Genomic DNA, 25808 nt, shown 5'->3' with positions numbered 1-25808 from the left:
AATGGACCAAGTAGATCTGTAGGTCTGCAGGTCTGCACATTGGCCCCCATTGAAAAAAAGCAGCATTGCTTCTTAGCAAGCATCACTGCTACTGATGGCAGTTGAAGCCCAAGAAAGTTGAAAGCCCACCCCCAGTCCCCCACCCCCCATGATGGCCTCCAGCACGGTGCAGAGACGACTCATATCACATGCATTCATACAGTTGCACCAATATTAAATACCACTGACATAAAAAAAAAAATACCACTGACATGAACATGAGTACCTAAAGAAATGCTTTTACCCCAAACCAGGACTAGGCTGTCCTATTTAAGTCACTTCCACCCTCCAGGAACATGAAGGAGAGGAGGGTGTACTGTTTACTTCCTTCTGCTTGAGGGGACAAGTAACTTGTCTTCCCAGATACCTGCTCACTGTGAATGCTGGGTAGTGCTGGGAAGGTGTGGGCTTTCACCCATTGTCTCAGTTTGTTGACATGTATCTTTCTTAGTGGCAAAGAAGCTGCAGCCTAACACTGTCTGCCTGTAGAAATCTGCATGTTTATCATCCCACCACCAGTTAGGGACTCACCCTGTGGTTAAAATGACGCCTGGGAAGCCAACAATGAAGCATGCCTGGAACTCGCATTGCTTACCATCAGGGAGGGTTGTGAATGTTGCCAGGAAAGGTGGGAAAGCAGAAGTCAAACTCTCATTTGTCTCAGCTGCAGGAAAGGGTGGGGAGTCAGGAGAGCTGGACTGGTGGCCAGGCGTGACAGCTGGCTAACATGGTTTGGTTGGTTTCTCAGACTGTGTGAGGAAGAAAATGCGGTGGCCCTTTCAACCTGCCAGGGCTAACACTCTTCCTACCTACAGCATCTAGACATAGGCCCAGAGTGACAAGGTGGCAAGTGGCCATGGTTTGAGGTTGCAGCCCTGGCCGCAGGTCTGCCTCTTCTCCATGACACAGAAAATGGACATTCTAAACATTTCACACCACTCTGGCAGTTCATCCAACGGCAGTGCCAGAGCTCTGTCTCAGTGGGGTCAGAGTGTGCTTGAGGTGATAATGACTCAAGTTAGCTGCAAGAGGAGCCCCAATGATGATATTCATTTTACAGACGGTTACTGAACCCAGGCTGGCCTTCTCTTCCCTTCCCTGAGTCACTTTCCACTGGGGGAAGGCAGACCCAGGGTGCTGTGGGACGACTGACGTGCCAGGCTAGGGCACAGTGTCAACAGATTGGGTCTTGTGGAAGGGGCTATTCTCCAGTCAAGTCTTGAAGGAGCCGGGACTGACCAGCAGCAGCGGGAACTGTAACTGCTGCCTTGACTAGAGAGTGCTCTTTAGTATTCTGAGACCTACATGCCATTGTGCTGATTTTTTGCTAAAAAAAAAAGTCCCCCCTGGATTGTGCTGGTCATGTGGTTAGATTGGCTAGCCTTTAAGCCTTGAGTTCTGAGGTCACCTGGTAAAGATGAGTGGGACTGTAATTTCCACTGGGCCCAAGCAATGAGCTGGTCTCAGGGATGAATTTGCTTCAGAAATGTACTCCCTTACCATGGAGTTGCTGCAAGCCAGGCTCTTCTTCACCGATGTGTGGACTGTTGTCTCGCTCCCCCAAACCCATGTGTCCAGCATGTGCGGCAGAACTGGGCATAGAGGGCAAGCTCCTGTCTGCTGTCGATGCTCAGGTACACTTAGGTGAACGGCTGATCCCCCTCTGAGTCTCACTCCATTTTTGTGCTTAAAATTCTTGAAAGCTACCAGGCCCTACCTATCCCATCTTAAGAAAAATGAGTTGAAATGATAAACTCTTCAAAAAACTATAGTTTCCCAAAGTATCATTTTATAGAGTAGTATTTCTTAAATGTGAGTGTTTCAGAATCACCGGTTGGTGGGATCAGGGAGGGCAAGGGTTTGTTTAAAATGTATTTTCCTCGGCTTACTCATAGATTCTGAGTTAGGAGAGCTCAAATAGGGCCCAGGAATCTGCATGTTTAAGACTGTCTTAAGCAGGGGCACTTGGGTGACTCAGTCGGTTGAGCGTCCAACTTGGCTCAGGTCATGATTTTGTGATTCATGAGTTTGAGCCCCACATCAGGCTCTGTGCTGACAGCTCACAGCCTGGACCCTGCTTCCAATTCTGTGTTTCCTTCTCTCTCTGCCCCTTCCCACCTTTCTCTCTCTCTCTCTCTCTCTCTCTCTCTCAAAAATAAATACACATTAAAAATTCAAGAATCCTGATGCCATTCGTTTGGAGATAAGAACAGATGCAGATGACCTAACATCTGTTCTCAGTAAGTTCACTTAGAACAAACTCTCTGTCAAGGTTTGAGCAAATCCCATGAGATTTTTTTTTAAATTTTCTGCTCCTGAAAGGAAGAAAGTAGGGAGTGGGGCTGAGAGGGACACCCCTCCCTTGTGCAGGATGCAGACATGTACAGCAAACCAGGGTGGACCCGTGGGAGTCCTGCAAAGTAGACATGACATATGCTAGTGAACATGGAAGAAAGCCATGCAACAGAGGGCTAGCACCTCCCTCTCCACCTCTTCTCTCTCCTATTACAGGAATTGGACACACATGAAGCACACCAAAGGCAAACAAAAACCACCTGATTTAAAATGCCTCCATTGGAACCTGAACCAAATTTCAAAGGGTCATAGTTCCAGTGCCTGGCACCTGTGCAGTGTTGGCAACAATCTTCACCAAACCCGATGCCAATGCCCTGAGCCCACAGCAAACTGTAAGAACTGTCAGGACCGGGACACTGAACTGTTGGTGGCCACACATACTGGCTACCACCAAGCTCTTTTGATCTGCACCTCAGCCTCCAAACCTGTTTTTGCTTTCACTCCGACATATCATATATTTGCACTCCTATCACTAGCTACCATTGACATAAGGCAGTTATTTTTGATATCATAGCAAGCCTCACCATAAATGATAATAGATATAATTTCAAATAGTTTTGACAGGTTTGAAATTGGGAGACTTACGTCTTGTCAGATCTGTTCAGACTGTCATTGTTTTAATGTCATCATGCAGCTAGGAGCTCAGACAAGGAGAGGAAGTGACAGCTCAGTCATCGATCTGTCTCTCATTCACTTGTGCAGGTGCTGTTAGTTTTACCTTCGAACCTTGGTTTCTATGTAGGAATCTGTAAAAGCTACTTGTCTGTGCCAAAAGGATTACTTTAGTTTAATTATATAGTATACTCTGTAAGCGCACTCCTCCAGGAACTCATAAACCATACTGGGTCCTGGACGGTGCCTCCACTCTTTCCTCAGGACACCATACATACTTTACTAATACAGGGTTACTGGACATACAATTCAATGACGGAGCCAGCACCAATCTGGACATCAAATATTAGTGAAACTATATTCTTATTTTCAGATAAAAATATAAATATGTAAATAAAAGTTGTAGTATTTTCCTCCTGCACCTCCAACATCATCTTCCATACCTCAAGTTGATAGCACTGACCTAACTGGATCCTCCCACCCCAGGGATGCACATCCCTGGAAGCCAGGCTTCCTCTCTCAGGAAGGGGACCTAGCAGTTAGCCGTGCCCCTGAAAATCAGGCAGACAGACCCCTACAACTGGAAGAAATTTGGACGGGGCAGAACAATCACATGTTCCAGTTTAGACTTCTATTTTGGCATCTGTAATTGACAACCTCCTCATGCCCCCTTTTGTTGGGCTGTGGTTTGGGCAGGATAAAGATTGTGCTGAGGACCATGGTAAGTGGGGGTGGGCACATCGAGTTGGGGGGACTCCCTTAGGCTCTTCGGTCCAAGCTTGGACTGCATTTTTGAGGTCTATGGGGAAACAGCAGCCCCTGGTGGCTAGGACATGCCATGCCTCCGAACCTCAACATCCCTCCTGCTTTAAGACTTGCCAAACCCTCACCTTGATGGTTAAGTACCATGGCATGGTTATTTGCACAGACAAGGGTTTCTAGCTGGGCTCATGGTTGATGCTTGATGAAGCAAATTAACTTGCAAATTAACTTGCCTGAGTCTTAGTGTTCTCAATGTTAAAATAGGATAACCAGACTTATTTCTTAGAGCTACTGCTAGCGGTAAATGAGATGATGAATGAAAACTAGTACACGGTGCCCAGCACTTAGTAAGAACTTGTGCTATGACAGCAGTCACAATGATTGATGCTGATGCCTCTAGACATCTAAAAGCACTGGAAAATATCTGTAGACACAGCCCTGAATGGAGAATGTGAGATCTTAAGCAGGAACTCATGTGTTTCTGCACTAATAGATACGGATGAGCAGTGAACATATCCAAAATAGGCGTGGGAAGCGTAAGCCTTGTGTGTGTGTGTCCGCAGATGTATATGTAAGTGCACAAGCACAATCACAGTAGAAAGGCAGAGAGCTGTGGGAGATACTCAGGGCACATCCCAGAAGGGAGCAGTGGTGACAAAGGGGAAGCCAGTGTCACTTATTCTTGTATTATACTGCAGAACCAAACTCTGAGAGAGGGTAAGAGTTTATTAACTCAAACAACAATTACCTATTGATCACCTACTATGTGCTGGGCAGAGTTAACAAAATTGAACAAACACCCATAATGAGACGCTTTCAAATAGAGACCAGTGCTGGTTCTTACCCAGTAGGGATGGTGGGGGTGAGTCTACTCTGGTAGCCTGGAGACTAATCATGGCATTCCTCCCTGTCACCAGGAAAGAATACTTGCAAGTGTGCAAAGCCAGGCCCTGGCAGAGTAAAGTATCCCTCTACTCAGGTGGCCCTGCCAGAGGTGTGTCACCATTCAGCTCTTTGGAATGTGCTTGGGTCTGCATAGTCCAGAATAAGTCAGAAAAAATATATGAGCTGCACCCTCTCAAACCCTGCTCCATCACTGGGATTCCATCCCTCTGCTCTATGTTGCATTTAGTTGTATGTCCCATCCAGTTCTATGAAAAACTAGCAACCTCTGAGTGTTCTCCAGCTTTCTCCTCACTACCTTCAAAAGGGGACGTGGGCCTCACCTAGGTTTGCAAATGGAGGAGAGAGAAACTGGTGGCCCAGAGAGGTACACAGGATCTGCCAACCCCTGGTAGCACCCCTATGGGACTCTCAGTCCTTCCAGAGTCTGGAAGAATTTACACATTTGTCCAGATGAACTGAAAGATCAAAAGGCGTGGACCATTTGTTCCTATGCTCCACCCCCAGCCCCTAACTTACCTCTGATTTATGGATAGACATCTTAACAGCCTTGAGAGGCCCACTGAGCTTACAGTACTCACTGCTTAAAGGAATTCTTAAACACATACTATGTGCTGGACAGGGTTAACAATATTAGGGGTAGAGGAGGATGGGTCCTGAGGTTAAGGAAGTCTCCTGCCCAGGCTGAAGCTTCCCCTTCTCTTGACTTGGGCTCTTTTTTCTCTCCTACCCATCTCACCCCGTTGGCTCTGCTAGAGGCATTGAGGGCCTGCTGTTGGCCCACTTCAGCCTTCACCAAGCATCAACCATTACATGCTCTCTTTGCCCCCAGCATCACCATCCAAGATAAATGCAAAATTGTTGGTGCTTCCATGTTTCTATTTTCTTGCTAGTTTGAAAAGTAACACTGCTACAGAATTATACCTCTCTCACAAAGGTCCAGGACAGCCTGGGATGGGCTGGTGTGGGAGACAGGCTGGGAACCATGCACCATTGAAAATGTTCCTGTAGAGACATTCTGAGGCCAGACAACAGAATCCTAAGGCTCCAAGTCCGGGATTGCCGTGGATCTGTTTTTCCCTTCCCAGGCCCCCGGCCTTTCCTGCCTCTCTTCTCTCCCTGACACACTGGTCCTGTCTTTCTTGGCTTTGTCTTCAAACCTCAAGGAGGAGAGAAACAAAGGAAGGAGCCAATCTGTGGAAAAGGGCTCTTCCAAATTCAAGTCTTTCACAATTCCTTTTGGAGGGTTTAGAAGGCTTTAGTTAAAGGTACATCGAAAACTAAGCCAAATATTTTTTAAGGTAATTATTAACTACAGGAAAAAAAGAGACAAAGGAAACATAAACATCATGAACTCTTTGGCTAAATTATACTCCTATATTTATCTCCCCAAAAGTAACTAATAATGTAACAAAAAGTTTGGTCACAGCAATCACAGCAGGATGGAGAGAATGGTGGTGGGGGTATGGGGGTGGTATTAGGGCTAATCATTTACCTTCTGTAATAGGAAGTCAAAAGATAATGTCTAGAGTTGAGAAATACAGAAGTACATAGCAGAAAAATAGTTAAAAAGTTTAGAAAAGGGTATCAGGAGTAAGAAATTGCAGGACAGTGCTATCTATAAACCATAAAGCCATATTTTATTTATAAAATAACCATCATACACTACTCCGATTTTTGAAAAATAATAATGGAAAATTTGTAAACACAAGCTGAATGTGGAGAGATAACGTTGAAAACATTTCTTTGAACACAGAGTAAAAAGATCAACAGATGGAACATGTGAGATAAAAACAAAATGACACAAGGACAAATCTACATGTCTGGATGCAGGAGAAAGAGAAGATAGAGGGAGGAGACAATTGAGGAAGTCACCAAAGGACATTTTCCTGACACAAAGAAACCCTCAGATCATCTGAGCAAGGATCCACAGAAGCCATGAACATGAATGGCAGTTAGGAAAAAGAAATTCAGACTTCAGCTCAGGTCATGATGTCATGGTTCCTGAGTTCGAGACCTGTATCAGGCTCTATGCTGACAGCTCAGAGCCTGGAGTCTGCTTTGGATTCTGTGTCTCCCTTTTTCTCTGTCCTCTCCACCACACGCTCTGTCTCTCTCTCAAAAATAAATCAACGTTAACAAAAATTAAAAAAAAAAAAAGAAAAGAAAAAGAAATTCAGATGGCCAATAAACACAGGAAACAATACTAAGCCAGACATTCAGCTAAAGAAATACATAGGAAAACATCAATGTTTTCACCTATCCTAATTGTCAATACTTAGAAAGCTTGATAGTACCTAGTACAGCAAGTAAATGGAGAATGAGACACTCTGATTATGTTAGTGAGAATGTGCATGGTGCAAACATTTTGTGGGGCAAATTGGCAAAATAGGATCAGAACTTAAAATGTCCTTACATTCCAGCAATGTCACTACTAGGAATTTATTCCTTGCAAATACTCGTTAAAGCATGTCAAGATACCAGTAATCATTCAAAGGTATTTACTGCAGTATTGTTTATGACAATGTAAAACCTGAGATGATCTAAATGTCCATCAACAAGTAGCTGGTTGGATCCATGATGGTAAAGCCATGAGTGCAGTGAGGGAAAGCTGACTGTGTTAAGTGTGCATGGAATGTACTTTTTAAAAAACGAGTATTATCTGCCAGTAAAAACATTTTTCCTGGATGGATAGATAGCCAGTGACTCAAGAATGGGGGAGAGGGATTGTCATTGAGGACCAATGAGAGTTGTACCTTTTATTTTTACACCGTACAGAACTGTTTCACTCTTTGTATGATATTGTATTGTTTCATGCTTTAAAAAATGTTAACTGGAATTATCCATGTGCTGGTATTATTGCCACCTTTATTTTCCTCATAATACATTTTGGCATTAAACCAAATACATGTTTTATTTTTGTTTTGTGTTGTTTTAAGGGACCCACAGAGGGCCAATGGGGATACTAAAGAAATATCCCATTTAAGGACACTGGGACAAAATTTCAGAACTTCAAGCATAAAAAGAAAATGATATACTCTTCCAGAAAGAAAAAGAAGCTTTGGGGTGCCTGGGTGGCTGACTTCAGCTCAGGTCATGATCTCGCGGTTTGTGAGTTTGAGCCCCACGTCGGGCTCTGTGCTGACAGCCCAGAGCCTGGAGCCTACTTCAGATTCTGTGTCTCCCTCTTCTCTCTGCTCCTCCCGTGCTCATGTTCTGTCTCTTTCTGTCTCTCAATAATAAATAAACATGATTAAAAAAAAAAAAAGCAGCTGACACATGAAGAAATGAAATTCAGCCTGACATCATATTTTGCAGGAAAATTACTTTGAATCCGGAATTCTATAGCCAGCCAAATTACTCCCCAAAATGAAGACACAATAAAGACATATTCTGAAATCCAGGGAGTCAGAAAATTTATCATTCGTGCACAGCGTGTGAAGAAATTAACCAAGAAGTCCCACTAAAACAAAGTAATTCAAAAAAGAATAAGTGACATTTGTTTTAAAAAGTGGAAGCTGAGTATAAGAAGAAATATAAACATAGAGATAAAATGAACTCATACCAGTTTGAACTTTGATGCCTAGAACATTCTCTTTTGACCTACAGATGTTTAGTAATCTAAAGCTGTTTTGTTCCTAAAAGCTCCAGTCATACTGCTTGATTCTGTAGCAAATAATATTTACACAATTATAACATTGTAATTATATGTTATAATAATGTGATTTATGTGGGGTTTAATATCTTAGACTCAATCTGTAGACAAAACATGCAATGACATGAATAGAACAGAATGTATATATTATAAACCTTGACAAAGTAAAGGGGAAAACCCTGCTTAAAGCCAGGGAACTGAATTCTCTAAATTCCTTTAGCTGCAATTAGGATAGCAAAAGCCAGACCTGGCTGATTAGAGTTTAGGGTTCCATTAAATGCAAAACTGGGGTAAGATCCCAGGCCAGAAGTAAAGGAAGTGGCTCCAGTGATGTATTGGAGCTAACTGCTCCCTAGAGCTGATTGTCTTCCTCTTTTTCCAACCCCTCATTGCCATTGTGTTGTTAGCTTGAAATTAGCCATAGTGGGAATACTTATACCACAGATATGGTCAAACTCTAGACATGAGGGCTCTTTTTTGGTCTTCCCAGAGAGCCCATGGTTGAATATTGACCAGCATGCCCTGTGGGAAAGCCTGAGTCTCTGGCCTGAAGGATTGTTAAGAGGAAAAACAGAAGGAAGGTGGTGAAACCCTCAGGATTAGATGGGCTGTGAGAGAACCAGTGGTATTCTTAGAGAATGAAACATTCCAAGGCCAAATAGTAACTACTATCTTGAAACTATTCAACTCTGCTGTTATAGCCAAGAGCAGCCATAGACAATATCTACCTGAATAAGTGTGGCTGTGTTCCAGTAAAACTTCTATTTATAAGATAGGCAAATAGCGCAATCATATAGTTTGCCAACCCATTGTCTAAGACAAACCCCCCAGGAGTGCACTTCAGATATGGCACAGAAAATGGCTCAGCAGCCACAGTTGGAGTTAGCTGGATAGCTGGATAGGAGGATATTTGAGCCAGAGGTCCCATCTCTGACTCCCCATGGCTTCCAAATGGCTTGCAAGGGATCCAGAAGTTCCTGTGTCCCAGGGGAAGGGTTATATGGTTATATATATATATATATATATTATATATATATATATATATGGCACCTTTGTGCTATATAACCCTTATATATAACATATATATAACGTATATATAACATATATATATATATAACATATATATATAACATATATAACATATATGTAACCCATTTTATATATATATATATATATATATATATATATATATATATATACATAACCATATATATATATATAAGGGTTATATAGCACAAAGGTGCTATATCAGATAGGATTAGGTTTGGCTTTATAGTAGCTTAAAAACACACAATTTAATCATGCCTTGGAACACACACACACACACACACACACACACACACACACTCATGCAGATTTACTCTCTCATGTAAAAGCCTACAGGTTGGCTATCCAGGGCTGATAAAGCATGAGAGACCCAAGTCTGTCCTATCTTTCCTCTCTGCTATTCCTAGATGTGGCCCTCATCCACGTGGTCCAAGGTGGCTGCTGAAGCAGAACCATTCTATCCACCACATCCAGCAGGCAGGAAATGTAAGTGGGCAGCCCTTCCCACCCTCAGCTTCATGGACATGTAATCTGTGCAATTTCATAAAGCCCTTCACTCAGAAAAGCCCATGCTTATTTTAATGGTGGACTGTCACTATCTTGAAATTCTTTTTTTTAATTAAAAAAATTTTTTTTTAACGTTTTATTTATTTTTGAGACAGGGAGAGACAGAGCGTGAACGGGGGAGGGTCAGAGAGAGAGGGAGACACAGAATCTGAAACAGGCTCCAGGTTCTGAGCAGTAAGCACAGAGCCCGACGCGGGGCTCGAACTCACGAACAGTGAGATCGTGACCTGAGCCGAAGTCGGACGCTTAACCGACTGAGCCACCCAGGCACCCCATCTTGAAATTCTTAATAATGTTATCTTTGAACTCGTATTTTGTAAATGAAATCCAATGGAACAACGGAGCGTGTACATTAACGGAGGATGTATGTGTAACATGTACGTGTGTCATCAGTCCTTGCAGACCCTGTTCTAATACAACATAGGTCATGCCTGCTATGCAGCTTCCACAGAATGCTTATCATGTGCTCAGATTCACACAATCAGAAGGGCCTCCAAGCATTAATTTAATTTTTTCCTATTCCTGTTTTGAATTTTTAATTTTATCTTTGTGTTTTATAAGTGAAGTCCAGTAGGACAATGGAGGATGTGTAATGTGTGTGTCTCCTGTTCCTTTCCACCCATTTCCTATGCATACAGTGTTTGCAATATACCAGGAGCACAGATTTCCAGTGGACCCACAATGTGTGGGATTTTAGCATGACTCCAAACAACTACAAGGTAAGCATGTTATGTCCATGTCTGAGTAAGCAGGAGCTGACAGCTCTAGAGGACATGCTTTCCACTGGAGCCAGAACTTGTTTCAAATGCAGAAAGAAGGGAGTGGCATTCTAAGAAACACAAATGACCAAGGACCTATTGTATCCTATCTTACTTGTGTTACTTCCCTAGATTAGTCAATCTTTTACGACAACAGATAAAAGGTAGGGCAACCCACAGTTCCTTCTGACATTCAGCCCCTCGCTACTAATCAGTAAGGTGAAGATAGCTACTAATAAGTAAGGTGAAGATGGCGAATGTTGGTACGGTGTGAGCACATCAAGAGGTAAAATTAAAGTGCTGGTTTCACGTGATGTTTCCACGGTTTGGTATGAGTAAAATACAAATGCATGTGCAATTTATAAAATATAAGTTGTATAATTCCTGTGATTTTGCATGTGAGTTACATGCTTTAAAAATGTTAATTAACACTGGCATTGCACAATATAAAGATGAATGGTAAAGTTCATAGTAATGGTATAAAACTTTAATTTTGCTTTAGATAACATTACATAGCAAATAAAAAAACACCATGGCAAATAAAGACCCAGGCCTCAGAAGAAAAAGAAAAACTTTACTATTTTAGTACCTTTGGTAGTACTTTTTTCCTGCTTTTTGAACAAGGGGACCTTGCATTTTTATTTTACCCTGAATCTTGACAATTATGTAGCTGGCCCTGGCAGCACACTACCCTAGGATGCCATATGGAACCAGTCTTATCTCTCAAGTCAACTGCCAGAAGCTGAAGCCCCTCTCCTGACAGAAAGCAGCAGAGGTCCACAGGATCTGAGTGTACTGAGGGCCCCCCCACTTCAGTGGATATGGTAAGGGTCCTTATTTACCCAGATACCCAGGTGACATCTTGAAGAGAGGAAGGAAAAGGGACAGAGTTCAGAAAGAGTGAGTTTTCTGGGGCACCTGCGTGGGTCAGTTAAGCATCCGACTCTTGATTTCAGCTTAGGTCATGATCTGGTGTTTGGGGAATCGAGCCCTGTGTTGGGTTCTGTGCTGACAGCATGGAGCCTACTCCGGATTCCGTCTCTCTTTCTGCCTTTCTCTCTGCTCCTCCCCCATACTCTCTCTCTCAAAATAAATAAACATAAAAAAAAAAAAAAGAGTGAATGAGTGAGTTTTCCAAGTCTATGGAAACCACCACATGAGGGAGTTCAACTCCAAGTAGACTGAACGCTCAGAGTGAAAAGAGACTGTTCAGTCTATTGTTAAAAGGGAAGCCCAGGCTTCCCCACTACACAATAGGGTGGGCCTACTAGGGAAGATCCCAATTTTCTTTGCAGATCTGATGGGGTGTGCACACTTGCAAGCCTGCTACCCTGGATCCAAGGTACTTTCCCTCTGAAATACACTTCCTTCCTGCTTCCCCTTCCCTCTTTCCATCCCCTAGTCCTGGGACCCTTGGTTACCAGGCTAACTTCTCACTGCTCTGCACTCAGCTCAGGTGTCTCCTCTTGCAGGAAGCCTTCCCTGACACCTGCTCTCACTCTGTTCTCCTCCGGGCACTTACTGCAAGCTGCACGTGCCTAGTTTCAGAGGAGCAGTTTGAGAGCAGGCATGGCACCTGATGTAGGGTCCACAGGCCAGGAGTGGAGGCTTCCTGCTTCTCACTTACCTTTTTTGGGCCTGTTTCTTCATATGGAAAATGGGGGTTATAATACTAGACCCACTGACCTAGGATTTTTATAATCTGGTTTTTGAAAACATATTACATAGACACCCAGTACACAATTCAAAAGGTATGTAAGTGTATACAATGAAAAGTCACTCCCCTTCCCCATTCACTCCTCGATTCCCAGCTGTCTTCTCCAAAGACAAACCTTGTCACCAGTTTCTTTAGCTTCCCCCCAACAGATACTCATATGTGCTTTAGAGCAAATACATTATACATCACCATCTATGCAGCATTCTGGGGAAGAATACATAACCAGACTATAAGGAAGCATCAGATAAACCCAAAACACTGTTTTTTTGAAAAGGGGTGGTTATGAAGCATCAATATCACAAAGAAAGGCTGTCAATGTGTTCCAGAATAAAGAAGGATGGTAGATTAAAGCACTGTATTTGTGTTAAACTGATCAAAGTTGGTGTAAGTGTAAAGTGGCTATGTAAGAGAATCCCTAATTAGAAAATACCTACTGCCATACTTAGAAAGAAAGAGCCATTATGTATATAATTTACTCTCATATGATGCAGGAAAAAAAAAGTGTGTGTGTGTGTGTGTGTGTGTGTGTGTATGTTTGTTTGTACATGAGAGGGCAACAGAGGGCACACGTGATAAAGCAAATGGGGTACAATGTTAACAATAAGTGAATCTGGGTCAAGTGTTGATGAATATTCTTGTATTATTTTTATTTTTGCAATGTATGCCTAAGTTTGAGATTACTGTACCTAAAAAGCTGATGTTCATATCTGCAGTCTCTGTATTTGCAAATTCATCTACTTGCTAAACTTTAACCCCAACAACAACACTCAAGCACATCCACAGTCATCCAGACATGTGTGCAGAGATGTGAAAAATTTGAGTTGCCCAATATGCATGTTCCCAGCTGAGGTCAAACAGGGTGGTGTTCTGCCTCTGGTTTTGGCTCCCATACTATAAATAACTGTCCTTTGTGTAGTCTCTTCAAGGCCACGTTTTTCACATTTTTGTGCTTTTTGTTGATGATTTCACTGTTTAAAATGGCCTCCAGTCATATTGCTAACATGCTGTCTAGTCCTCCTAAGAGCAAGAAGGCTCTGATGTGTCTCATGGAGAAAATACATGTTCCGGATGAGCTCCATTCAGGCGTGAGTCATAGTGCTGTTGGCCATGAGTTCAGTGTTTATAAATCAGCAATATATATTAGATAAAATGTCTTTGAAAGGAAACACATATAAAATAAGGTTATACTTACATTGATCACTTGATGAAAATATTGTGACTGAGGCTGGCAGGCACCTAACCCTGAATTTCCCCTGGGAGCAATAGTTTAGTATCTGCTAATTCAATGTTTGTAGTAACTTTATAGAACAGAACTACCATGAATAACAAGAATCAGCTGTTTACAACTGAATCAATTATAACAGTATACAATGCACAGTGTTCTGTACCATATATATTTATTTATTTAGTTTTTTAATATTTATTTATTTTTGAGAGAGAGAGAGAGAGAGAGACAGACAGAGCATGAGCAGGGGAGGGGCGGGGAGGGAAGGAGACACAGAATCTGAAGCAGGCTCCAGGCTCCGAGCCGTGAGCATAGGGCTGATACAGGGCTCGAACTCAGGGACCACAAGATCATGACCTGAGCTGAAGTTGGACACTTACCCAACTGAGCCACCCAGGTGCCCTTGTACCTTATATTTTTAAACAAGAATTTTAGGGATCATACTATTACATTCGTTCTTTTGAACAGATCCCTGGTATTCCCCCTATGGATGTATTCTGACTGATCTAACCAGTTCTCTAGTGACAGACATTTGGGCTTTATCTTTTCAAAATGCAAACCTGATCATGTCATAGTCCTGCTTAAAGCACTTCCATGGCATCTCCTGGCTCTGGGATAAAAACTGAAGTCCTTAATCATGACCTGCCAGACACTCTCACACAGTATTTATCCTTCATCTGCGTGTCTCCCCTCCAGCCTTCTTTCTCCCCCTGGTATTATCCACACTCCTCCTGCCACAGAGCATTTGCACTAGCTTTCCTCATGAAGCATCTTCCCCATCCCTCATTCCTGGCCTGATTCACTACCCTCTTTCTTCAAACCTCAACATCACAGATGGGTTTGTGTTCACCAACGTATCCTTGGACCTTGCCTAGAACTTGGCATGTACAAAATGCTCAATGTACTTTTGTTGAACAACTGAAGGAATGAAGCAGGAGGCAGGCAGGGAGGGAAGCCAGCTGGTAGGGATTATGTTTATGTGGGTCTCTGTTGACCAAACACTTGGTCTTCAACTTTGCACGGAATAGACACTGTACAGCTGCTCTATCTTCTCCTCTCAGGCTCTCAGTTCATTAGCACTGAAGTGATTTTTGTTGAACTCGACCAGTGATGATGATGGAAAATCAGGGAGTCCTGCAAAGCACCCGTGGGGAGGTGGCTAAAGTTTTTTGTGCCAGTTCCACACCATGAAAAGAAAGTGATAATGTCTGGATTGGCTTGTTGTGAGTAACACATCTAGCACTTAGCACACATTGCAAAGGCTCTCCCCGCCCCCAACTGCAACAATCCAGAAGTTGGCCCTGTTCTCTAAGACTGTCCTCAGCATATTGGCTCATAACAAGAGATCTGAGTACGGAACAAAAATACTGAATATAAAGATCCACTTACTGTCACCATTGTCCCATAAGCAATCTCCTACTTTTCTTCCAGCCAAGAGGTGTCTGTTGGAGCCAAGCTAAGGTGAAGAAACCAAAAAAGAAGTGTCATGTCAATGTGTTTTCCCACCTCCCCAGGGGCTGATCACCATGTCCCTGAGCTGGGAGGGAAGGAGCTCTTTCAGGACTGTCACTGACCTTTGGCTACTTTCTACCTTTGAGTGACTAATTCTATTCTCATGGATTCTCTAAAACTATATGAAACTTGTGGTAAAAGCCACATCCTTCCCCTATGCCAAAAGACTTCCGCCCACATCCTCTCAGTGATCACCACCCCTTTTCCTCCCAAGTTTTGGTAGCAAAATGAATCAAACTAGTCCACAGAAAAGGCCTGAGAGAGAAAGAGAGAGAGAGAGAGAGAGAGAGAGAGAGAGAGAGAGAATACACAAGGGACCCTATATACTAGAATCCAACCAACAACTTCTTACCACCCCCCTTGGTCTGAACCACTGTCACCTGTCGCCTATTTATTGCAATACCCTAGATGATCCAGCTTTCACCTCTTGCCCTAATCTTGCTCCATGTATAGGATTGCCAAATAAAATACAGGACATTCTGTTAAATTTGCATTTCAGACAAACAACAAATCATTTTTTAGTATAAAGATGTCACAGATACTATATAGGATATATTTCTACTAAAAATTATTCATTTATCTGAAATGCAAACTTAACTGGATATGATTAAGTTTTATTTGCAAAATCTGGCAATTCTATCCACATACCAACCACAGTCATCCTTTAAAAATGTAAATTAGCTCAATCCTAGAAGAGAGCACAGACAGTAATTTCTCTGACATTGGCCACAGCAACATTTTTCTAGGTAGGTCTTCTCAGGCAAGAGAAATAAAAGTAAAAATAAACAGGGACACCCGGGTGCTTCAGTCTGTTAAGTGTCCAACTCTCGATTTTGGCTTAGGTCATGATCTCAAGGTTCGTGAGATAGAGCCCCGCATCAGGCTCTATGTTGAGAGTGTAGAGCCTGCTTGGATTTTCTCTATCCCTTTCTCTGTGCCTCTACCCTGCTCATGTGCTCTCTCTCTCTCAAAATAATAAACATTTTTTTAAAAAGTAAAAATAACCTATTGGGACTATATCAAAATAAAAAGCTTCTATACAACAAGGCAAGCCATTAACAAAACTAAAAGGCAATCTACTGAATGGGAGAAGATATTTGCAAATGACATATGCAATAAAGGGTTAGTACCCAAAATATTTAAGAACTGAATCAACTCCACACCCAAAAAACAAATAATCCAATTTTAAAATGGGCAGAAGACATGAACAAACGTTTCTCCAAAGAAAACACTCAGATGGCCAACAGACACATGAAAAGATGCTCAACATCACTCATCATCAGGGAAATGCAAAGCAAAACTACAATGAGATATCAAGGAGCTATCACTTCACACCTGTGAGAACGGCTAAACTAAAAAACACAAGAAACAACAGGTGTTGGTGAGGATGTGGAGGAAAAGGAACCCTTGTGTACTGTTGGTGGGAATGCAAAGTGGTACAGCCACACTGGAAAACAGTATGGAGGTTCCCCAAAAAGTTAAAAATAGAACTACCCTGTGACCCAGCAGTTGCAATACTGGGTATTTACTTAAAAAATACAAAAACACTAATTCAAAGGGACACATGCACTCTATATTTATAGAAGCATATTTACAATAGCCAAGATACGAAAGCAGCTCAAGTGTCCATCAATAAATGAATGGATAAAGAAGAGGTGGTTGTGTGTGTGTGTGTGTGTGTGTGTGTGTGTGTAATAGAATATATATATTCCACATATAATATAATGGAATGTTATTCAGCCATAAAAAAAGAATGACATCTGGCCATTTGCAACAACAAGGATGGATCTAGAGAGAGTATAATGCTAAGCGAAATAAGCCAGAGAAAGAGAAATACTATATGATTTCACTCATATGTGGAATTCAAGAAACAAAACAAATGAGCAAAGGGAAAAGAGAGAGAGAGACAGAGACAGAGACAAACCAAAAAAACAGACTCTTAACTATAGAGAACAAACTGATGGGTACCAGAGGAGAGAGGGGCGGGAGGATGAGTTAAATAGGTGATGGGTATTAAGGAGGGCACTTGTGATAAGCACAGGGTGTTGTATGTAAGTGTTGAATCATCATATTGTATAACTGAAACAAATATTACACTGTATATTAACTATACTGCAATCAAAATGAATAAAATAAATAAAATGTAAATTATCTCATAACATCCATCTGCTCAAAATCCACCAATAGCTTCTTATCTCTGAGAAAAGTCCTTACCTTGATCTGCCTTCCCCAGTACTTCTTGAATCTCCTCGCCTACCACTCTCTTCCTCTGCCACTCAATCCAGCCACACTGGTTTCTTGCTATGTCTTGCACTTCTCTCCTATAGCCTCATTGCTAGCTCCTTCACTTTAGGTTTTTGTTCAGATGGGATTACTTTCTCAGTGAAGCCTTCTCTGACTTCCCTTTAAAAACTGGAGCCATCCTGGGGTGCTGGATGGCTCAGTCTGTTAAGCGTCTGACTTCAGCTCAGGTCATGATCTCAGGGCTTGTAAGTTTGAGCCCCGCATTGGGCTTTCTGTTGTCAGCACAGAGCCCACTTCAGATCCTATGAAACCCTCTCTATGCCCCTTCCCCCTCTCAAAACTAAAATAAACATTTAAAAAATAAAAACTGGAGGGGAGCCTGGGTGGCTCAGTCAGTTAAGCGGCTGACTTCGGCTTAGGTCATGATCTCACAGCTCACGAGTTCGAGCCCCACACTGGCTGGCTGTTGTCAGCCCAGAGCCTGCTTTGGATCCTCTATACCAACCCTCCCCCCACTCTCTCTCTCAAAAATAAATAAAAAGCATAATACATATATACATACATAAATAACAGAGCCATCCTATCCTCTGTCACCTTTCCCAACCTTTTCTCCATCACACGTGTCATCTTTAACATTCCACATATATACATATTTGTTGCTTTGTTCTCCAGCTCCCCACTAAAACATATGGCCCATGAGGGCAGGCATTGTGTTTTGTTCAAGCTGAATATCCAACCCCAGAACCCTGCTTGGCACATCAATAAATATTTGTTGAACCAATGATGAAACCAAGGGCAGGAAGCACAGCCAAGAAAGCCCAGAAACAAAGGGGTTTTGTTTTTCTTTCTCTGCAGGCTTGCTCTAATCTTTCCCCACTCACTTATCTTGCTCAAGGCCCCCTTTGGCTGCCTTCCCACATCTCATCAGGACTTTTCAGGGGCACCATCAAAAGACTGGGATAATCTGATTGGCTCAGCTCACCCTTGCTTCCTCTCTTTCTCTCTGTCCCTGCTCCTTCCCTCTCTCCCTATGTCTCTGTGCCACTTATGTTTTTAATATTTTTAATGAATGAGTAATATTTCTAAAAACTCACTTTATTTTCTTAGTGTGCCAAGTGTGAAGAGGATTCAGAGCCTCTCATGGCCAAGAGCAAATGCCATGAAACCTCTTTCTTGTGTCCTTTCCCATACTCAGATTCTCTGCAGGGAAGCACCCATTCTCTAGACTATATGCTCTTGCTCATAACACATGTCCAAAATGACTTGGCAGCAACTATACACTGAGTCTCAGAGAACCAGACCAATGGAATCTCTTCTGAATTATAGCTGGGCCATCTGGTCACCCTCTTCAGAGCAGGAGAAGAAAGAGATGAAGGAACACATGCTGGTTAAGTGTATCAGCTTAGAAGTGGGGGGCTTCCACCCACAATCCTTTGTCTGAAATTGGTCACATGGCTCCACATAATTGCAGGGGGGCTAAGAAATATGTGTGAGCCTACAGCTATTTGGTAAGAAGTAGCTGTTTCTTCCTAGGCACGGTCTTGGGGAAGGGAAAGAGAAGCATAAGTGGGTTAGGGGTCTGTTCAGACACAGATATTCCTCTCCCCATCCACTTCACCTCTCGGAGCTCAGGGAGAACCTGGCTATACAAGAGGAAGAGATCAAATCTGAGCCAGCTCTAAGCACCTGAACCAGACCAGAGAGCAGTGAGGAAATACGACGGTTTTCTAGTTAATGCAGGCACCAACTGTGCTTCCCTCTCCATGTCCTGATCCCATAATTGCTATGGAAAATAATGACATTATCTTTCATTTCTCTGGCACTGACACTTTTTAAAGAGCTTTTCCTTCTATGTGGACTTCACAAGAGATAGGCAGAGATTATGACATTTTTATAAAGGAGAAACCAGCGGCCCAGAAATGTCAAGAGAATTGCCTAAGGTCACAGAGCTCATAAGAGGCATTACTGAGACTTCAGCAGCTCTGTTTGCCTCTACCTGGTGCATCATCACATCACACTTCCTTTGACTGGGCCTTGGGAAGAGGAAGAACACAACCGGTCCCACACAGGTCTCTGCAACCATACCACATACATGGGAAACCACTACTGCTGCCTCTTTGTTGTTAATAAACAGGCTAAGATACAAGCATTAGGTAAAAGTTAGCTCTGCTCAGGAAATAGCATGTTATCACGTGGGAGGTAGGGAAAAAAGTGTAGTGGACTTTCAAATCAGAAAGATACAGTAAACTTCCAAAAAGTTGTAGAGCTGAACAGGCTGGTTACAAGGAAGGCTGCCCTGGATTTGAATTCTGGATCTGCCACTAACTTGCTACGTAACCTTGAGCAAGCGAAAACCTTGCTGAATTTACTTACTGAATGACTTACATAATTTCCACACCTGTAAAATGATCACTGTAGTGGCCACTTTATAGACTTTTGTGTGAGCATAATGTATGTGAGCTTTCACGGTGCTCCCACACAGCTGTCATTGTATAAAAGCTGTCTGTTTAGGGCTGCTGGATGGTTCAGAGGAAGCCAGCAGGACCCTGGGGCTCAGAAACAAGAGCATAAGAAAAGAGAGCAGGGGCTTCCCAATTCCTTTTCCTTTCTCCCTCTTTTCCTCCTTCCCTCACACTATTGTATTTTGAGTTATAAAGGCAGTACAGCAACAATTAAAAAAAAAGTTTGGGAGTAAAGAAAAAATGCAAAGAAATACTCACAACCTCAGAATGGTAACTGAAACATCTTGCTTTGTCTATACTTGTAAGTCAGTTTGCATTCTCTAAATATTGTGTTTTGAAACATTTTCTATGTTGCCTCTTAGGTATAGGACAGGTTATGCTTCAGTATCAGACAACCCCCAAATCTCATAAACTTAATACAATAAGGGTTTATTCCTTATTTGCCCAATGTCCCCTATGGACCTTAGTGACTCATGCAGCTATCCGCCATGTGGTAACTTACATATGAAGGCACCTCCATCTGAACACACAGTCTTCTCTTTGATTGTGATGGAGAATCATGCATGGGCTCTTAAAGGCTTGAGCCCAGAAGAACATTTATCACTTCCTAATCGTGACGCCATATCTTAAGGCAAGGCAGAGTGTAGGGAGGCCTGGGAAATGTCATTTTCCATGTGTCCAGGAAGAAGAAAATGGAGAGTACTGGTGAGCCATCTTTTCAACATTTATGTTTGCATAACTTTTCATTAATTGTACGTTCCATAATTTAGGATTAGACATTTAGATTGTTCCCAATGTTTTAATATTATAAATATAAGTGGAACTTCTCAGTTTCACTATGCTCATAGTTGTGGCCACGTTGGCACTGATACCACCATATTGTCAGATCTGGGCCTCCACCTACTCATGCACCACCTCAGCTCTCATCCTCACCCAATCAGATCAGCCCCAGCTCCTTCCCAGAGTCTTCAGGTGGGTGACTCAAATTCTTCTACTCATTCACGAATATACAGTGCTTGCTGTATGTGAGGCACTATGCCTGACGTGCATCTGGGGACATACCACCTTTGCTGCCAGGAGCCATGTGGAACACTGCTAAGAACTCTGTTCCTTGACAGTCTGCTGGTCTGTGGCAGAGCAGAGAGCATAGGATATTCCTCTCCTTGCTCTGTATAGCCTTCAACCATTTAGGCCCCGAAGCTGCATTGCTTGGACGTGGAGTCTCAGTACTTTGTTAATTCTTCTCCTTCTACTTCTCCCATAAAGCTTCAAAACCAATGAGGCAGCCAGTCTTATGGTGGTGGAGACTCAAATCCTCTGATCCCCTACGGTCCTCATCTTTAGTCTCCCTAGGGAATGCTTACTCATTCTTCAACCAAAATGCCAAAGCTGACATCAACTGACACAAACACATACTTGTGGAGAGGGGTATCCCCTAATGCCACCCACCTGTAGCATTATAGATTCAGGGCCAGGTCATGCAGAACCCCCTCAGATGTCAGTAACACTCAGTTGACATCACCAAGAAGAGTTTCTTTCTTCTTTTAGATTCTTTCCCTAGGATAAATTCCCAGATGTGGGATAACTGGGTCTAGGTATTGAAATCCTTTTTATGGCTCTTAATTCAAGTTGACAAATTACTTCCAAGATTTATATGGTAGATAAACACTATCCACAATAATATCAGTTCCTTGCACTGTCACCAGGATTAGGAATAATCATTGTTGTAAATTTTACCACTGTGATGGACAAAAATCATACTTTTTCCTGGTTTTAATTTACATTTCTGAGAATACCACAGGCTTTAATCTTTTGCTGCATTTGTTTCTAGCAATTTTTTCACTTGTATGATTTGTTAGCACAGATGTTGGTTTATTTATTTATTCAAAACATTCTTTATAAGTTCTTCATATAGCAAAGATGTTAGTCTTCTGGCCTTGGTAGTTACATCTTGGAGCCTCCACCGCACCACGCCTGTTCTGGTCTATTTCCCTTTTTATTTTGGTTATTTTATTTTCATTGTTTTTGTTGTGGTACAGAAGTTAAACGTTTTTTTATTCAAAGTCATTAGTCTTTTCCTTTGTGGTTTCCTCTTTTTCTTTTTTTTCTTTCTTTTTTGTTTTCATTTCAAAGCTTACAAATATGTTACCTGTCCATCAATAGGGGACTGGGTACATCCACACAAAGGAATACTATGCAACTGTAAAAAAGTAATCAGAAATATAAGTATATTCTGTTATGAAGTGATCTCTGGGATATATTGTTAAGTGAAAAAAAGCAATGTGTAGAACAGTATGTATAGTATGCTACCTTTACTTTAAGAAAGAGGCAGGAGAAATATGGGTATATATATATATATATGTGTATGTGTATGTGTGTGTGTTTATATATATACATATACATATATACACACATATATACATGGTATTTTTTAAAAAGGAAAAAATGGAAGAATAAGCCAAAAACTAAAAGGAACCAGGGCTCTTTGGAGAAACAGCTAGGGTACTAAATTACAAGATAAGCCTGGAAGATCTTGTGTAGCAGAAAACAAGAGACTACTATCAGAGACTACTGTGCCAAAAGGACACAACAGCCAACAGGAAGGACTTTCCACTAATCAAAGATGGAACCATTTGAATATTAAAAATATACAAACAAAAAATAAAATAATAATGACATATATGTATATTTGATTAAAACAGAGTAAACATATTAAAATCATGAGTTTGTAATGATATTAAAAATAATTTGTTGGTTGGGCAAGTGGATGCTAGGGTATCAACACATTATTTTGAAAAGTGGTAAGGAAAAGAAAAGAATAAAGAATTTATTTTGCTTCTTTTATACAAACTGTATTTCAGAGTAACTAAGTAGTTGATGAAAGAGAGTTTTGCATTATAGATTTCCAGCTAACAAATACAAAGGAATATGGTAGCCAGCCTTCAAGATGGCCCCCAATGATCCCTCCTCCTGGTATTCAGACCCTGTGTAGTCCCCTCCCACATTGTACCAGGGCTGACCTGTTTGACCAACAGCATAGAGAAATGATGGCTCGTCATTTCTGTGATTAGATTGTAAAAGATTTTGATTTCAATCTTGTTCTCACATTCACTTATCTCTCTCCTTTTCTCCCTCTCTCTGTCTGTCTCTCTCTTTCTCCCTCTCTCTCATTACTCATTCTGGGGCAGCTGTCATATTGTTAGACATTTAAGTAGTCTATGGAGAGCCTCATTAGGTGAGGAAACGAGTTATCCAGTTAAAAGCCAGTAGGAACTAAGGCCTGCCAGCAACCACGTGAGTGAATGGGAGGTAGCTCCTCCAGCCCCAGATGACTGGAGGCTCAATTAGCAGACTGACTGCAGTGTCATGAGAGACTCTGAACCAGAATTATCCAGATTCCTGACCCACAGAAGCTATCAGATAATAAATGCTCATTGTTTTAAGCTCCTCAAGTTTGGAGTGATTTGTTATGCAGAAACTGTTAACTAATACAAGGGATGATAGAATTAGAATATCACAGATTTGTACTAATGAAATAATTGGATTGTGACCAATGCTCATCAATGACTGCTAAAACCATAAAGTGCAAAGCTAAGGGAGAAATTTATAACCAATGAAAATATCTGAACTTAGTAATCAAGTTTTTAAAAACAACTTTATTAACTTTTTCTTGCTTTTTTTATTATGTACAATTTCAAACATATAAAAAGTATAGAGAATAATAGACTGAATTCCATATGCCCATCACTCAGTCATTAACAATTACCAGCTCATGGCCAATCCTGTTTCATTCATAACAGCACCCAAGTCCCTTCACTCCATTAGCATACTGGGTACTTTGAAGTAAATCCCATACACCACATCATTTCATCCACTGATCGATCTTTTTTTTTAAAGATTTTTATTTTTGAGTAATCTCTACACCCAACACCAGGCTTGAACTCACAACTGAGATTGAGAGTCACATGCTCCACTGACTGAGCTAGGCAGGTGCTTCCATACACTGATTAATCTTAACATCACAAAAAGAGAGGCAAATAGACATTACATGTCTTTTGATGTGATGCAATTAGAAATCTCCAACATTGTCTATACACTATTATTGCTAAAACAACAATAACAAAAAAAAAAAAAAAAAAGGAAAAGAAAAAGACCTGAACTTGAAATTAAGTCCCAACTACAAGTTTACAGGAAATACAGAGGATAACTCTACATATAGGTGACTTGATTTCTTCAAAACACAAATGGTTTAAAGGAGTGGAAAAAAAAAATTAGGAGATACATCAACCCCACAGATGTGTGGACTCTATTAGCGTTCTCCAGAGAAACAGAACCAATAGGAGTATACATAAGAGAAGTTTTATTATAGGCACTGGTTCACAGGGTTATGGAGACTGACAAGTTCCATGATCTGTGCCTGACATTTGGAGACCCAGGAAAACTGGTGATGTAATTCAGTCTGAGTCCAAAGGCCTGAGAATTGGGAGGGGCCAATGGTGTAAGTTGCAGGTAAAAGTCTGAATGCCCTAGAGCCATAAGCAACACTGTCTGAGGGCAGTATAAGACAGAAGTCTCAGACTAAGCAGAGAGAGCAAATTTGCCCCTCCTCTATCTTTTTGTTCTATGCAAGTCCTCAATGGATTGGATGATGCCCACCCTGAATTGGTGAGGGTGGTGACCTTCTTACTCAGTCTACTGATTTAAATGCTAATGTCTTCTGGAGACAACCTCACAGATGCAGCCAAAAATAATGTTTACCAGCCATCTGGGCATCCCCTAACCCAGACAAGTTGATACACACCATTAACCATCACATGAACCCTATTTGGAAATCAATTCAAACAAGCTATCTGTAAAAGACATTGTAAGGCAATCAAGGGAAAGGGAACATGAACTAGATATGAAAGGATATTAAGGAATTATAAACTATGTGATGCTGGGATTCGCTTTGCTCTTCATGAATCTTTTGCATTCTGATTTTCTAAAATATTGCATTAAAATATTACTTATCTTGATTATGGAGTTTTCCTTAAATTTTGGATCCAAGGCAAGTGCCTCCCTCACTCAATTCATACTAGTCCTGGCCCTGAGGCAGACTGAATGTAAACAAAGCAGTCAAGAGGTAAGCAATGCAATAGCAGAATGGGATGAACGCTATAAAGGCAAGGGTGGTAGAGAATCACTAGGGAGTGAGGAGAGAGAGATCGGGAGAAAGTGTGTGTGTGTATGAGCTTGTGGATAGTGGTAAATGGTTGAAGCAGGGTGGGGAGTCAGGGAGCTTTCCAAGGAGTTGCTGAAACTGGAGAGTACAGGGTATTCAGGATATGTTTCAAGAAGGAAAAGATGGGACTTGCTAACGGCTTTGAAAGAGGTGTGGAGTGAAATGCAGGAGATCAGATTCAGCTTCAGTAACGGTAAACAAGGGTACCTTTAACTGAGGTGAACAATAGTGGGGAGGAACAGCATTCAAGGGAAACCAAGTCTGGCTTTGAACAACATTAAGTGTGAGCTGCATATTAAAGACACAAATAGAGCTGAAAAAGGTACTCACAAAGATAAATCCGGACCTCAGGTGGAAAGAGATGAGCAAGAGATACAAATTTGGATGAGATCACTTACGAAAACTGTGTAAAAAGAAAACTGGAGTGGGCATAGATATGAGCTCTTGGGGCCACCAACACTTAAAGGTCAGGTAAGAAGGGAGAGCCAGCAAATGAGCCTGAGAAGTAGCCATTAGTGAGGTAGGAAGAAAGCAGAGAAAGCATTTCCTAAGGAAGAACTGTGTGAAATGCTGCCAGCAAGTGAACTAAACTGAGAAAAGAGAACTAACCCATTGGGTGTGGTAATGGGCAAACAAGATGAGGGCAGTTTCCATTGAGTAGGGAGACCAAAGCCAGATTGGAATGAGTTGGCAAATGAGCTTGAGAGGGAGGCAAGGGAATGAAGACAG

Source organism: Puma concolor, chromosome C2 (assembly GCF_028749965.1).
Source record: "Puma concolor isolate L17-30 chromosome C2, mPumCon1.1.hap2, whole genome shotgun sequence".
NCBI classification, from domain to species: Eukaryota; Metazoa; Chordata; class Mammalia; order Carnivora; family Felidae; genus Puma; species Puma concolor.
Note: the sequence above shows the minus strand (reverse complement) of the source record.